Genomic DNA, 15675 nt, shown 5'->3' on the forward strand with positions numbered 1-15675 from the left:
TTATAGACACAAAATTTAAAATTTATTTTTAAATTGTGTCAACATTTTATTTCTATAGAAAATTTTGTTAAAATTTTATTTCTGTAGAAAATTTTTCAAAATTTTATTTCTATAGAAAATTTTGTCAAAATTTTGTTTCTATAGAAATTTTTGGCAAAATGTTATTTCTATAAAAAAATTTGTTAAAATTTTATTTATATAGAAAAGTTTGTCATTATTTTATTTCTATAGAAAATTTTGTCAACATTTTATTTCTATAGAAAATTTTGTCAAAATTTCTTAAAAACATTTTGTAAAAATTTTATTCCTTATGGCTTTCATGCGTTGACTAAACTACAAGGGTAGCTTAAACAGCAGAGGGAGGTGTTATTTTTCATTTCTATAGAAAATTTTATCAAAATTTTATTTCTATAGAAAATTTTATCAAAATGTTATTTCAACAGAAGGTTTTGTGAACATTTTATTCATGTAGAAAATTTTTCAAAATTGTATACATAAATTTAGTCCAAATTTTATTTCTATAGAAGATTTTGTCCAAATTTTATTTCTTTGGAAGTTTTTGTCAAAATGTTGTTTCTTATCGTTTTGATTTCATGCGTTGACTAAACTACAAGGGTAGCTTAACCAACAGATAAAAGATGTTGTGAAATTTTTATTTCTATAGAAAATTTTGTCAAAATTTTATTTCTATAGAAAATTTTATTAAAATTTTATTTCTATAGAAGATTTTGTCAAAATTTTATTTCTATAGAAAATTTTATTAAAATTTTATTTCTATAGAAGATTTTGTCAAAACTTTATTTTTATAGAAAATTTTATTTCTATAGAAGATTTTGTCAAAATGTTATTTCTATAGAAAATTTTATTAAAATTTTATTTCTATAGAAGATTTTGTCAAAATGTTATTTCTATAGAAAATTTTATTAAAACTTTATTTCTATAGTAGATTTTATCAAAATTGCATATCTATAGAAAATTTTGTCAAAATTTTATTTCTATAGAAAATTTTATTAAAATTTTATTTCTATAGGAGATTTTGTCAAAATTTTATTTCTTAGAAAATTTTATTAAAATTTTATTTCTATAGAAGATTTTGTGAAAATTTTATTTCTATAGAAAAGTTTATTTCTATAGAAAATTTTATTTCTATAGAAAATTTTATTTCTATAGAAGATTTTGTCAAAATTTTATTTCTATAGAAAATTTTATTAAAATTGTATTCCTATAGAAGATTTTTTCAAAATTGCATATCTATAGAAAATGTTGTCAAAATTTTATTTCTTTAGAAAATTTTGTCAAAATTTTATTTCTATAGAAAATTTTGTCAAAATTTTATTTCTTTAGAAAATTTTGTCAAAATTGTATTTCTATAGAAAATTTTGTCAAGATTTTAAATTTATAGAAAATTCGTGTAAAAATTTTATTTCTATAGAAATATTTTGTCAAAATTTTATTTCTTTAGAAAATTTTGTCAAAATTTATTTTTATGGAAAATTTTCTCAATTTTTTAGGCACTTTAATTTGCTTGCTTAAAATTAATTTTTATTAAATTTGGTTAAAATAAGATTTTACTTTCGTCGGAATCGCTAATACCTTTGCCCACACTCAAAAAAAAAAGTTTACTTGGATCCAAAGATTTTGACCTTCCCTTAAGGATTTTGGTATTGATTCCGAGCCAAAAATGCGGCTTCGTTAAAATAAAGACATTTTTTACGAACCTACCTGGCTTTAAATCTACGATTAATAAAATTAAATTTGGATACAGAACTCATTCATCGAATTTTTATTCTCTTTTTCGATATATTAATAAAGGTATTTATGTACAAACAAATTCCAATTTCAAAATCCAAATTATGCCAGGTACTTCAAATTAAAAACAGTTTTCGTAATGCTGAAAAAAACTTTAAACCAAAGATGCAACTCCTTAAAATAAGTCCTGGCCTATATTTGAAGCGTTTTTATCTTAAATTTAAAAATTCAATATGTCAGTTGACTTAAGGACAATTTCTTTAAATTAAAAATGTTTTTCTTTATTTTAAGGAATATTTGCCGTACTTCAAATTTTACAACTTCAGCAGAGAGACTCAAAATTTCAAGATTTATGTCCTAAATTTAATGAACAAAAATTTTGAAGCAAGAATTATAAACTTTCTTTTAATTAAAATATCATTGTTTTAAAAGATTTTGTCCTTAACATTGCGTAAATTTCGAATCCTAAAATTTAAGTTGCATAATCTTCCATATTAGGTCAATATTTTTTTTCAGTGTATAGGTTGCTTTAATTTCGGCTTGTCCACGTACCCATATGATGGGGATCTTGGGTATTCTAAATTGATCAACGACTGCGTTTACATTCCAATACACAAGGGAAAATACACCGAAAAAAAGTGAACTGTTTCATAGGAAGAATGAACTACCACGCACGAAAATTGAACTAAATTTTACTCCACATTTTGAGCGTTGTTAAAACCAGGAAATTTTAATGCCCTGTTGTACTTTTTAACTGCAGTTCACGAAATTACATCATCTCATAGAAGAAAAAATTAACCAAATCATGACCATTTTAACCATACGATAGTTCATTCTTACACCCTCAAAAAAAAAAAAAAAAAATCGCTCCTCTAACATATGTTCCAAACATATTTTGCAGGAAGCACATATATTATTGGATACTGCCGAAACATTAATATGTTTGTCTTATGTAAACATATTATATGTTTGGAAGCATTTTGATCCCAAAAATATTATATGCGTGGACGAATTTTCCCCAAAGAAAAGTGTGCTCATTCCCTCACATAATTTTCACTTCCACGAAATTTTTTAGTTCTTGGCACCTTTTTCTGTAATACAAATAATGTTGAAGAAATTATTCAATTTTATAAGTTTTTTAAATTTTACCTTTCGCCTGGACGGAGAATCGAACCGAGGGCCAAACAGTTTGTAAGCTAACACACTATCCACTGGGATACGTAGCTGTTATAGTCACCAGTAGACAATTATCGTTATAAGTTAAATTTATATAGCATAGTTTGCAGCGCCAACGAGCCCATGCAAACATAACATTATTTAACAGAAACATACATTTGTTGGTCACATGGAGCAGTGGTTAGCATGTCTGCCTTGCATGCAAAGGGTCGTGGGTTCAATCCCTGCTCTGACCGAACACCATTTTTTTTTTAATTTACACATTTATATTTATACTATATTAAATGTTTATATTGAAACTGAAATGTGGGTTATTAAAGATTTACCGTCAGAAACAGTGCTTGATGGACTAAGATTTTGAATAAAATATTATTTTTTTATTGCAAAAATAAAAATTTTGTAACAAAAAACAAAAGAACAACTAACAAAAGAAGAACGTGGAGTCGAGTATAAACATACATAAATAATTTTATAATATACACATAAATTTATTTAGGCGTGAACAGTTTTTTACTAGCATTTAAGCACCATTTTAAGTGCACTGAAAACTTATCGTGGTTTGTACTTAATTTCATTTTTTCTTTAATAATTCATTTGAAAGAAAATTAACTTTTTTGTTTTAGCTGCAAAACTCGAACGTAATGCCCGCTTTCATATTTGAACGTGTCCGTCAACTCCTCTTGGACTGCTTATTAATAAAGAGGAACTAAACTTTGTTTTTGTACATTTTACTGATTTATTTTTCACTACTTCCTCCTTTTTCATTTTACTCTCCCAACTCTAAAAAGAGTATAGTGCCCTTTCGTTATTTTTATTAAGATCCCTTTGAAATTTTTGTTTATTTTTCACCGTTTTTTATACCCTGCGCCACACTGTGGAACAGGGTATTATAAGTTAGTGCAAATGTTTGCAACACCCAGACGGAGACGAGATAGACACATGGTGTCTTTGGCAATAATGCTCAGGGTGGGTTCCTGAGTCGATATAACCATGTCCGTCTGTCCGTCCGTCTGTCTGTGAACACATTTTTGTGATCAAAGTCTAGGTCGCAATTTAGGTCCAATCGCCTTCAAATTTGGCACATGTTCCTAAATTGGGACAGAATAGAACCCTATTGATTTTGGAAGAAATCGGTTCAGATTTAGATATAGCTCCCATATATATCTTTCGCCCGATATGCACTAATATGGACCCAGCAGCCAGAGTTTTATACCGATTTGCTTGAAATTTTGTACAAACATAACACTTAGTCGTATAGTCAAGTGTGCAAAATTTGATTGAAATCGGTTCAGATTTAGATATAGCTCCCATATATATCTTTCGCCTGATATGGACTTATATGGCCCCAGAAGCCAGATTTTTGGCCGAATTTGGTTGAAATTTTGCACTAGAAGTACAATTAGTAGTATAGTCAAGTGTGCAAAATTTGATTGAAATCGGTTCAGATTTAGATATAGCTCCCATATATATCTTTCGCCCGATATGGACTAATATGGTCCTAAAAGCTAGAATTTTGGCCCAATTTGGTTGAAATTTTGCACTAGAAGTACAATTAGTAATATAGTTATGTGTGCCAAATTTGATTGAAATCGGTTCAGATTCAGATATAGCTCCCATATATATGTTTTTCTGATTTCGACTAAAATTGTGAAAATACCAACATTTTCCTTGTTAAATCGCCACTGCTTAGTCGAAAAGTTGTAAAAATTACTCTAATTTTCCTAAACTTATAATACATATATATGGAGGGATAAATCATAAATAAACTTTTGCGAAGTTTCCTTAAAATTGCTTCAGATTTAAATGTATGTATTTGGGACAAACCTTTATATATAGCACCGAACACATTTGACGGATGTGATATGGTATCGAAAATTTAGATCTACAAAGTGGTGCAGGGTATAATATAGTCGGCCCCGTCCGGCTTTAAACTTTCCTTATTTGTTTTTTTTTCCTGTTTCATTTGCCTGAATATTTTGACTTTCCTTTGCCTGAATATGTTGACTTACCCTCGTACGTTCCGATTTCTTTTAACGAACCAAGAAAAAAGTGTGCCCATAATGCCAAAATGATAAACAAAACACATGTCCATACATACATAAAATGCTGCTCTCAAGGCTCTCATGCTGTTTTTTTTCAAATGCCTATTCTCTTGGTTCCGAATGTCTATTCTCTTTACTCTGAATACTCATTCTAATATTCAAATTAAATAATATTAAGACTTAAGCATATCAAATTTTTGACATTATCATAAAACAGTTTTCCGAAACAACATACAAGCGGTTTCACATAAATTGCTCTCCTTTGATTCTCTCGCTGTATTCTCTATTTCTTTCTCTATACTCTCTCTCTCTCTCTCTTTCTGTCGCTCTCTGAATAAAATATCACAACATATATATGTTTACTCGAAATTTGTAAATTTAAATATATATATGTTTACATTCACACATATTATTTTTATGAAACATTTATGCCCCAAACATAATATATTCTAACATATTAACATATGTGTCCGAAACATTACATGTTGAAACTTAAATATATTGTGTTTAAAAATTGTGCCCGAAACACATTTTATTTATATCGGAACATATGAAAAACATATTTTTCTAACAGTGTACTATTTGTGGGAATTGTACGGAAATTTTCATTTGTTTTAGTTCATACTGTTACTCTTATGTGTATGGTCATTGAACTGTATACTCACGTTTAGTTCATAAAATTTTTGAGACATACTTAAAAAAAGTAAGATTTCATTAAGCTGTGGAAAATTTCGATAAAAAATAAAAAAAGTAACTACAAGCAAATAATTTTTTTCCAATAAAAATAAGTTAAATTTAACTACGGGATTTTTTTTCTCTGTAGATTCTTTACAATAAAGACGAATTTTACACATCTATTATGAAAGACATAGGAGCTTTAAACGTTCGAAGTTTGCAGCGTCCTCTTTTTACTTTATTTTTAGTATTTTTGTTTGTTTTTTTTTTTTATTGATAATTCTATTGTTTTTTTCGGTACCAACTTCTGGTCTTTGTTTTCTTGGTGTCGTCACCGTTACCGTGGTCCCTGCAGCTATTGGCCAGTATTTCGTTGAGTTGTTATGTCGTAAAGTAACATTGTTGTCTACCGTCTTCCAGCCATTCCTTTTGTTTTTCTCTCCAACATCCTATATCTTGAGTTGCCATAACAAATGGCTTTGTTTTCTCTTTACTTTGTTTTGTTATGACAATGCTGTTATGATGCTTGCTTTTATTTTTGTGGTACTTTGCTATGGTTCCCTCTTCTCTCCCCTTAACACTTGAATACAATGTCTGACCTTATTCTGGGAATGAAGCAAGACATGAATCGGATGGATGAAAAAAAAAAACCTTATGCCATAGATTACAAATGGACAATTTTATGTAGTTTGTCTTAAATTGAGAGATAATTTGATGAATTATTAAAATCATCTAAGTAACGTTAAGAAACATTGCTACATCGAAAACACATTTCTCCATTTACGACAAAACACATTTTGAGATAATCATAATGTTTTGATATCATATTCTTCCCAAAATACTTTGAACTTTTATTCCACACAAATTTTACATCAAACCAGGAGGTTCGGCTAGAGTGTTGTTGCAGCCCTCGAACTTCCGATTTACTATAGGTAATTTTCCATTCAGATACCATATTTTTATCGGTGAGCTCATCCAATTATACAAACAGAACACAGGTAGGTTGTCTCAACTGAATTTATTGTCTACCTTAAGAGCCATCGTGGTGGCACGGTTAGCATGCCCATTTCAACTAATTAACGACAAGCAGTTTTCAACGATTATTTACCCCCCTTTCAGCAATGGTGACTTGGACTTTTCAAAGCTTCTCTTTTCGTTTGTGATTATTTTTCCCTTCCAATAATGCTGCTTCTATGTAATGTGAAACGCAGTCGGGATTCGTCATTGAGCTAAACATAGAATCGGGTAGCGCTCAGTGGATAAGTTCAATTTGGTGGTATCACAATGGAAGTGGAACTGAAATGAAGTTACCAGTATTTTCTTTGGAGCAATTCTAAGACGATCTAATGAAGTCGGCCTGTCCGTCCGTCTGTCTGTTGTAATCAGACTACAGCCTTCAATAAAGAAGCTTTCGTGCTGAATGTTACCACAGACGTTTTTGAATTTTCTCTACAAACACTCCAACTCGACGGTGTTTCAATCGGTTCAGGTTTATTTAATAATCAGTTTAGATTTATTCAAAATTGGCCACGAATTATGGACTTAAAACAGCCAATAAAGTGTTTTGGCTCATTCCCGGCGAAGCATGAGATGATCGAGACGTTCATATATTTTTTATGCTAACCTTACTGTCCCAAATGCCCCAGGCGCAAAAATCCAACGGATTGAAATCCGGAGACTTTGGTAGCCATTGTGCTATAGAAATCCGAATCAAACAAGTAGGTAAAGTAGAAAGTCGGGCGGGGCCGACTATATCATACCCTAAACCACAATTACAGAATTAGTAATCATAAGCATTTGTGGGGTAACATATAGGTCTGGGAGATAAACCGCAGTAGCATATTTAAGAAAATTAAGGGGTACATGTCTATGGGTGCTTTGTGTCAATCTGACTATAGCTCATAGTCAATGTTGCCAGCAAAAATGTTCGGTTTACCCTACAAGGACAAAAAAAGTTCCCTACTTTCCCATACATTCCCAAACAATTTTCTCTACTATATTTTCCGTTAAATTTAAAAAATTTTACAAAACAAAAATGGTACTTAGAACCATTTTTATTATCTTAAAACATGAATATGCAACGTATATAACTTAGAATATAAATTTGTATTACCACCACGGTTGCCACAGTTGGTAGAATTCTACCCAAATTAGTTTTTTTTTAAATCTCTATAAAAATAAAATTTTGGAAAAAGTTTCTATAAACAAATTTTTTGTGAGAAATTTTTCTATAGAAATAAAATTTTGACAATAAATTCTAGAGAAATAAAATTTTGAGAAAATTTTTTATAGAAATAATATTTTGAAAAAAAAAAATCTATAGAAGTACAATTGTGACAAAATGTTCTATAGAAATAAAATGTTGACAAAATTCTCTACAGGAATAAAGTTTACCACACATTGTTAAAGATCAAGCCTTGCCGGCTTCTTATTTCCTCCTCTAGAGCCACCAAAATGTAAAAATTATTACAAATTGTGTTGATTGAAAATGCCCTACATTGTGGCCCTACGTCCCTACAAGACGCTAAATATTAGAAAAACACTACATATAGGGAATTTCCCCTACTTCTAGCAACACTGGCTGTGTTGATATTGCGCCTACGGAGTTAGTATGCCACTAATATTGAGCCCATTATTAAAAAAGAGAAAATCGTTGGGTAATAAATACAAATTTGTAAAAAATGGAGCAATATTCTTTTGTAAGAGCTACAAGTACGTATAAGTACGATCGGCTAGTACATCAAAATTTGAAATTTGAGTAACATTGGTTAATAAATAAGAGTACTATGGCCAAATTTGGGAAAATCGAGCGATGCATATATATGGAAGCTATATCTAAATCTGAACCAATTTGCATAATATTTTTTCCGGTTACCTTGTGCAAGATTTGAGTAAGATCAGTTAAGAAATGAGGCATGTATGGTCAAACATAAGGTTATTAGGGGCGAATTTTGCAAAATCTATATCTACATCTATATCTACATCTGAACCGATTTCGATGAAATTTTGCACATATAGTTAGTACTATAGAGGACTGGATCTAGCCAACTTTTAGTAAGATCGGTTAATAAATAAGGGTTCTATGGCCAAATTTGGGATAATCGGGCTATACATATATATGGGAGTTATATCTAAATCTGAACCGATTTCGATGATTTTTTGCACTTATAGTTAGTGGTATAGAAGACTACATTTAGGCAAATTTGGGTAAGATGGGTTGATAAATAAAGGTCTTGTGGCCAAATTTGGGAAAATCGGGCGATACATATATATGAGAGCTATATCTAAATCTGAACCGATTTGGATGAGATTTTGCAGATTTGAAGAGCGATGAAAAAGATTACCTTTTGCCAAATTTGGCGACGATCCGTTTGAAAAAAGCACAGCGTGACCCCATTTGCCGAAATCGGGCGATAAATATATATGGGAGCTATATCTAAATTTGATCCGATTTCTTCCAAATTCAATAGCGTTCGTCCTTGTGCCCAAAAAACACCATGTACCAAATTTCATCCAAATCGGTTAATAATTGCGACCGGAATCCTGTGAACAACAAATACATGGACAGACGGACGGACGGACGGACACCAAGCGCTAGATCGACTCAGGGGGTGATTCTGAGTCGATCGGTATATATTTTATTCTAAAATCAATATTTCTGGTAGGCACATTTTTTGGCAGATCAAACTTATTATACACTAACCATTATGTGGTTTAGGGTATAATGACTTTAAAACAATGTGTTGAAACATTCTATTAATTTTGAAGATTCTTTCAGAAATATTAAATCCATTTTGACTTCATTAAAACGAAATTTTTATTCATTTTAGGATACACATTTTAGCTATAAGGACAAAAAACTTCATTCAAAAGTTTAGAGACTTTTAGACAAGGAAAAAGCTTTATTTCAGAGAAATACGTCTTCAATTCTAAGCAAAATTAGTACTTGTATTTTAAGCATGTGAAATATTTGGCCTCCCGACAATATTCTTTGCGGTGCACCATCTACTATTTAATATGAAAATGGACCAAAATCACCAAATTCTGTTTGGTCCGACCATCGGACCAAATTTAAAAATTAGAAATCTTTTGGACCAATTTTGGTCCGATCGGAGGAAAACTGCAACGCTGATTGGAATTGAAAGTCTATACACAGAGTAGAAGTAACTACTCTCCGATTTTTTTTTTTTTTGTTTTGCAACGGACTTAGAGAAGAGGTTTTGTTATATTTGTAATGTGTGTGTGTATGTTTATGTTTGCAACAACCTCCATCGAAATCAGCCCGTGGTATACCTACGAATATTCTTACTCAGATCTAGTGTTACCTAATTTCGCTTTTTTCCCTTTATTGTAAAAATATATTTTCGAACAGCGTTTTTAAGAAATATTCGTTCTCAAAAAAAGTAGATAACATGCAATAATACTAATCACGTCATTAGATTTCAATGTGAGAAAAAATTAAAATAAATATATATGCGCACATTTTTCAACCAAAATTGAAAATATCCATAATTTTAATTAAATTTTCGAGAACTAATATCAGAAATAAGAGAATGCTAGGATATAGTACAATAGTAAAGCAAATATGAATGTCCTTACACTGGAAAAAAGCATGCCCGGTTCCAAAGATTTTGTCTTTACTTTAACAGTTTGGGTATTAATTCCGAGCCAAAGAAGCGGAGAATACAAGCAAGGATACTTTAAAGACTCAATTCTCTTTTAAATTTGGGGGTTATGTACTTGCTTCTAGGAAGCAAATGTTAATTTTTCATTTTTTTAGATTTTTTTCGTCAGTTGTTATCAAAATCCTTTAAAAACGAGTTAACGACAATTTTATTTTCCATATTAAGACTCGACTTCCAGTAGAAATTATGCTATGTTTCAAGTAAAAAGCGTCTGTAAAATAAAGTGTTGAAAAACATGTCTTATTTTTTAACGATTTTTTGCTTTGTAGGCAAGATGCAAAAAGGAAACAAATTTAAAGACAATTTTATTAATTTTAAAGAATTTTTCTTAATTATTAAAGCCACCTCAAAAATTTTATCTTTCATGTTATGATACACATTTTTAAGTAAAATCACTTAATTATACGAACATTACAACTTCATTCAAAAGTTTATTGACATTTGGACAAGGAAAAAACTTTATTTCAGAGAAATGCGTCTTCCATGTTAAACAAAATTTGCATTCTTATTCTAAGGACATGAAATCTTTGACTTCATGACAATATTTTTTTCAGAAAACTAAAAAATTAAATATAAATAAGATCGTTTAATTGCATTTATTTTACGTTCATTACAAACATCTTTGTAGTAATACGGGATTAAATTGATCGAAAGTACTGTTGTTACTTTTACAACACATACTAGACATATATTTTGACATTTGCCGTTTTTGAAAACAATTACTAAAAAAACACGTTGTGTTTTCCCCAATGTACGTACATATAAAAATACATATCGTACATTTTAAACGTTTACTCACACTACGCTAAGTACTAGCTATATTTGAAATTACCTACACAGTGTAATTTCAAAGTTACACATTTCATTCAAGTAATATTTTATTCGGAGCGGAGCGGTTTTTCATTTGGAAACCGCTCCGCTCCGGATTTTAGAAATGCCGCTCCCGCTCCGCTCCCGCTCCGGCAAAAAAAGGGCTTGCTCCGCTCCGCTCCGGATCCCTCGAGCAGAGTATCAAAATTTTGCTCGCGCATCGCGAAAATCCGAGCTACTCGCACGCAAAGCTGGCAAAGTCGCTAAAAGTTGCCAAATCAACCGTTACAAATGTAATTAAAGTGTTTGGGGAACGTTTGTCGACAGCCAGGAAGTCTGGATCGGGGAAAAATCGAAAACCGGAAGCCGCTAAGACGACAAAGAGAGTTGCAGGTAGTTTCAAGCGAAACTCTAACCTCTCTCTCCGAGATAGGTTTATGTAAGGTTAGGTTCCGGAGGCTGTACACGACGATGCTGACGAAGTTTGACTGAGTGGTAATGGACGACGAAACCTACGTCAAAGCCGACTACAAGCAGCTTCCGGGACAGGAGTTTTATACGGCAAAAGGAAGGGGAAAGGTAGCAGATATTTTCAAGCACATAAAACTGTCAAAGTTCGCAAAGAAATATCTGGTTTGGCAAGCCATCTGTACCTGTGGCTTGAAAAGCAGCATTTTCATAGCTCCGGCACTGTCAACCAAGAAATTTACGTGAAAGAGTGTTTGAATAAACGTCTGCTGTCTTTCCTGAAGAAACACGGTTGTTCCGTACTGTTTTGGCCGGATTTGGCATCTTGCCATTACGGTAAAAAGGCCAGGGAGGGGTACGCCGCCAACAACGTGCAGGTGGTTCCCAAGGACAAGAACCCTCCCAACACGCCAGAGCTCCGCCCAATTGAGAAATACTGGGCTATTGTCAAGCGGAACCTAAAGAAGACCAAAAAAACTACTAAGGACGAGCAGCAGTTCAAGGCAAACTGGCTTTCTGCGGCGAAGAAGGTGGACAAGGTGGCTGTACAAAATCTGATGGCAGGTGTCAAGCGTGAGGCCCGGCAATTCGGATTTGGAAAAGCGAAAGCCTAACTGAATATTTTTCCTGAATTTTATACTAATTGAACTTGAAAAAGAAATTTAATTAGATTTTTTTAAATAAACGATTTCACCGATTTACACGCGTTTTCCCTTGACCAAATTTTGACCGTATCACCCTTTAAGTTCACTTTTGTGATATCACAATGGAAGTGGGACTGAAATGAAGTTACCAGTATTTTCTTTGGAGAAATTCTAAGACGATCTAATGAAGTCGGTCTGCCCGTCCGTCCGTCTGTCTGTCTGTTGTAATCAGACTACAGCCTTCAATAAAGAAGCTGTCTTGCTGAATGTTACCACAGACGTTTTTTTAATTTTCTTACAAACATTCCAACTCGAAGGTGTTTCAATCGGTTCAGGTTTATTTAAGAATCAGTTTAGATTTATACAAAATTGGCCACGAATTATGGACTTAAAACAGCCAATAAAGTATTTTGGCTCATTCCCGGCGAAGCATGAGACACGTTCATATCTTTTTTATGCTAACCTTACTGTCCCAAATGCCCCAGGCGCAAAAATCCAACAGATTGAAATCCGGAGATTTTGGTAGCCATTGTGCTATAGAAATCCGAATCAAAAAACCTGCTTTTAAGGCCATTCCTGGTTGACAAGTGCTGAGTGTGATGGTGCTGAATCCTGTTGGAATGTCCATGCACTGAAAAAAAAGCATGCCGTGTCCCAAATATTTTGTCTTTACTTTACAAATTGTGGTATTGATTCCGAGCCGAAGAAGCGGAGAATACACGTAAGGATACTTTTAAGACACAATTCTCTTTTAAATTTGGGTTTTGTGTACTTGCTTCTAGGAAGTAAACTTTAATTTTTCGCTTTTTCAGCTTTTTTTCATATCATATTTATCAAAGTCCTTTAAAAACGAATTAACGACAACATTTTCCAAATTCAGACTCGACTTCCAGTAGAAATTATGCTATGTTTCAAGTAAAAACGTCTTTAAAATAAAGTGTGGGAAAACATGTCCTATATTTGAACGATTTTTTGCTTTGTAGTCAAGATACAAAAATACAACAAATTTAAAGACAATTGCATTAAATTTAAAGAATTTTTCTGAATTATTAAAGTCAAGTTGACCTTAGCCCAAGCATTTTTTCTTTGGTGTTATGATACCCATTTTTAAGTGAAATCACTTAATTATAAGGACAATACGACTTCATTGAAAAGTTTATCGGCTTTTGGACAAGGAAAAAAACTTTATTTTGGAGAAATGCGTCTTCTATGCTAAGCAAAATTTGCATTCGTATTTTAAAGACATAAAATCTTTGACCTCATGACAATATTTTTTTCAAAATATTTCTCTAATCAGGGCTTCAATACATTATTCATTTTGCTGGTAGTGTTCGGGGTTTATTTTAACCCCACAGTCGATGAATAAGGGCGGGGAGCGATCATCAGCCGTAACGATAGCCCACATCATTACCATTGATGGCGCTTAAGTTCCGGTGGCTAATTTCATGTGTAAATTTTCAGCTGATCTCCTTGGTAAGTATGGTAAACCCATTTTTTTGGAATTGCTTTTCAGCGAAGCAAACCAAACAACTGGACACTTTCATACAAGCTAAGCAATTGCTCGGGTCTTTCCAGTCTAAAATTTTTTTGTGCATCGTTGAGTTCTTGCACTTTTCGGAACTTCAATGGCTTTAGGCCAATCTCATTTTTCAATATGTGGTGTATCCGTTCGACAAGGACTTCGATCAAATCTATTGGTCACTGGTGTTGTTAACGTTAAAAGCAAAATCTTTGGAACTGTGTAAGCTTTGTCTCAGTGTATTTAAAAACAAAAATAATTCTCTAATATTAACCAAAGCGTGAATAAAATTTCTGCACTTTGCGTGCGTGAGTATTGCATATCAGTTTGTGAACATCAACGTGAATACCTACCATAAATGTCGTATGTGAGCGTGGGTAGTGAGAAAAGATTTTCCCTCGTGAATGAGCATGTCCAAAATTTTGTTCACCGCACATGGTTTCGGTACAAACGAATTTGCAAAACCATACACCTCTCTCATGGAGGATGTAACGAAATAAAATGCCCACTCCCTCTCTCCCTCCAACCATTACACCAGGAATAAAGATAAATACTGGAATTCCAAGTGGATTATTTCAAATAACTACCAATTGAGTAAATCCCAAGACCATAGCGCCTTGCTTGTGCTCTATTCACTAGCACACTCTTGAGACATGTTAAGCGTATCGTAGGAGAACACTAGTTTGCCACTTCAAATCTTCTAAAGTTTTAGCCGTAATCAGATGCTTTTAACAGCATTACCTTAAACGGCATGGTTTTTTCAACAAAAGCAAATGCAAGATGGCATTGTACAACTAAACATAGCTGAGGTTAGTTAGCTTCCGTTTCCGTGTACAAAAACATGGATGTTATGCTAACCCAAACAACAACAAACTGAGCAACCATTGAGTTTACAAAAAAACAACAAAACAATTTTATAGTTATTAGGGCATAAACGATGTTTACCATTTTAATTGGCTGGTATTCTCATCCGGCAGTATAATGATTGTACTTGACTGGTTGGGTAAGAGAGGTTGGCTGAATCATAGCAGTCGGGAGAAAATTACTAATTTCCACTGAAGAAACTCACAAAAAGGGTACCCATAACATTTTATAGGCCCCCGGAAAAAAGGGAAACAGGACAATGATATTCGTAAAAGAGAAATTGGCTTTAATATGTCCGGAAATGAATCTAACAATGAAAATCCAATGGTTCAATAAAAATTTAAATTTGTAAAATGCTAATAATGATTCCAAAGGCTTAAAATTTTGAAATTCTTGTTTTAGCATAGCGAGAAATTTTCTATACCCACCACCATAGGAGGGGTGATATAATTACATTCTCATTTTTATACCCTGCGCCACACTGTGGAGCAAGGTATTATAAGTTAGTGCATATGTTTGCAACACCCAGAAGGTGACGAGATAGAAACATGGTGACTTAGGCAAAAATGCTCAGGGTGGGCTCCTGAGTCGATATAGCCATGCCCGTCTGCCCGTGAACACATTTTTGTAATCAAATATATATAATTTATATACATATATATATATATATATATATATATATATATATATATATATATATATATATATATATATATATATATATATATATATATATATATATATATATATATATAATATATATATATATATATATAATATATATATATATATATATATATATATATTATATATTATATATATATATATATATATATATATATATATATATTATATATATATATATATATATATATATATATATATATATATATATATATATATATTATATATATATATATATATATATATATATATATATATATATATATATATATATATATATATATATATATATATATATATATATATATATATATATATATATATATTATATATATATATATATATATATATATATATAT

This window comes from Haematobia irritans, chromosome 4 (assembly GCF_050003625.1).
Source record: "Haematobia irritans isolate KBUSLIRL chromosome 4, ASM5000362v1, whole genome shotgun sequence".
Classification (NCBI taxonomy): Eukaryota; Metazoa; Arthropoda; class Insecta; order Diptera; family Muscidae; genus Haematobia; species Haematobia irritans.